The following is a 2308-nucleotide window of genomic DNA, read 5'->3' as shown; positions in this document are numbered from 1 at the left end:
GGGGGGGGATGGAAATGAATATTTAATGAAATAGAGGACTTTCAAGTATTCTTCTTCTTTTTTTTTTTTTTTTTTGGTGAGGCAATTGGGGTTAAGTGACTTGCCCAGGGTCACACAGCTAGTAAGTGTCAATGTTCTGAGGCCAGATTTGAACTCAGGTACTCCTGACTCCAGGACCGGTGCTCTATCCACTGTGCCAGCCTCAAGCATTCTTGATGAAAAGACCACAGACCACAGCTGAATAGAAAATTTGACATTCAAACACAAGACTCAAAAGGAGCATAAATTGGTAAGCCATAAAACTCAATAAAGGTAAACTGTTTACATCCTATATGGGAAAATAATACATGTAATTCCTAAGAACTTTATCATTATTAGGGAAGTTAGAAGTATGCTACATTACATAGACCGAGGACACCAGTTTGATTTGATTATGTTAGGATAATCTCAAAAAAATGAAGGTGTGAAAAAGGATGCACTGGGAGAAAGAGAAAGGGATAGGTCGAATGGGGGAAATTATTTCACATAAAAGAGGTGCACTTTTTTTTTCCTTGTTAAATAGTTGTTTATTGGAAAAAGTGGGCTGAGGAGGGGTCACTAGATTCACCACAGAGCAACAACGCCACACGAGTTAGGAGTGATGGGGAGAGGTCAGCACAAAGCTCTGGGATCTCAGCCTCTTCCTGGACTGTGAGGGATGGCCTGGGGTGTTAGGGCATACCCAGGTGAAAGGCCTAGACTTAGTAGGCGTGGTTAGAGACAAAGAGTGACTCGCTGGCTGCAGCTCCTGACTTTCCACTTGGAGTATACTTGCCTTGAGCAGCTTGGCTATTAGCCGTGGCCCACTTAATATATTCCTCTTGGGCAGCCTTTACCCTTCTTTCCACCCCAGGTCTTGAGGGCAGATGCCTGCAGGGCTCAGCCATAAGAAAAGGTCAGAGCCCATGGCTTATGCAAGGGGCAGGTATTGAAGGCATTGAGGTTGATGGAGGTATCCTCCTCACTCTGACCCCCAGACAGGAAGGTGATACCAGTGACTGCAGGAGGCACAGTTTGGCGAAGGGCAGTTACAGTTGCCATTGCAATCTCCTCATGTGAATTCTTCTGAGTGCAGGCATGGCCAGCAGTGACCATGTTAGGCTTCAGCAAGGTCCCTTCCAGATAGACATGGTGGTCACTCAGAGCTTTGTAGACAGCAGCCAGCACCTTCTCAGTGACATACTGACAGGTCTTCAGATCATGTTCTCCATCAGGGAGGATCTCTGGCTCCAAAAGGGGGATAATACCATTCTCCTGGCAAATGCTGGCTATCGGGCCAGCACATTGGCATTCTCCATGATGGCAAGTGGGAAAGGTGTATTATCCCCGATCTTCAGTACACAACGCCACTTGGCAAAGTCAGCCCCATCCTTCTTATACTGGGCACAACGCTCACTCAGCCTATCCAGACCTTGGGTGGTAGTCTCGCCATTGGTCCCTGCCAGGGGCACTACACCTTTGTCCACCTTGATGCCCACAATGCCACCATTTGCCTTTATGACTTTGGGGAAGGGATGACCATCATCAGCTTTCTGGTAGAGTGTCTCATGGAAAAGGATAACACCTCCAATACAGGAGTTCACTCGATCATCTGCTGTTAGAAGTAACTGCCTATAGAGGCAACGATTTTCCTCTGTGTTCTCAGTTCCAATGGACTGCAGCCGCTTTGCAATGCTACCAATGGACTCATCTGCTGCCAAAATTCCCTTGCCTGGTGCAACAATTCGGTGAGCTATTTCAGACAGTTCTTTCTTTTGCTCTGGTGTCAACACTGGGTATTGGCAAGGCATGTTTTCCTTGGCTGTGCTGGTAGTTTCCCGCAGGATGCAGACCTCTTATGGTCGGGAGCCGAACTTCTCAAAGAGGTGCACTTTTACAGTGGAGGAGAAAATGGGGGGAATGGACAATACTTAAACCCCCACTCTCACTGGAATTGGTTCTCATGTATATGTTCTCATTTGAGTATAGAAATCTAGCTGAGCCAACAGATAAATAGGAGAAGGGAATAAGAGAAAGGAGGAAAATTACAAAAGGGAGGTAAAATTAAGGGATGCAGTGATCAGAAGCAAAACAGACTTTTCAGAAAGGAAAGGATAAAAAGAGAGCAAAAGAAGGATAAACAGAAGAAAATAGGATAGAGGGAAACACAGTAATCATAACTGTGAATGTGAATGGGGTAAGTTCATCCATAAAATGGAATCAGATAGCAAAATGGATGAGAAACCAGAATCCAACAATATGTTGTTTACAGGATACTTGCTTGAAACAG

The 2308-nt window shown here is 45.3% G+C and overlaps 1 pseudogene; it reads right to left on the bottom strand.

The window, feature by feature from the left end:
* Positions 1-647: 647 nt before the first annotated feature.
* On the bottom strand, positions 648-1853 carry LOC122735453 (annotated as a pseudogene).
* Between the last annotated feature and the right edge of the window lie 455 nt (positions 1854-2308).

Source organism: Dromiciops gliroides, chromosome 1, assembly GCF_019393635.1.
Source record: "Dromiciops gliroides isolate mDroGli1 chromosome 1, mDroGli1.pri, whole genome shotgun sequence".
NCBI lineage: Eukaryota > Metazoa > Chordata > Mammalia > Microbiotheria > Microbiotheriidae > Dromiciops > Dromiciops gliroides.
The sequence above is the reverse complement of the archived record's forward strand: the minus strand, read 5'-3'. Positions and strand labels throughout refer to the sequence as shown.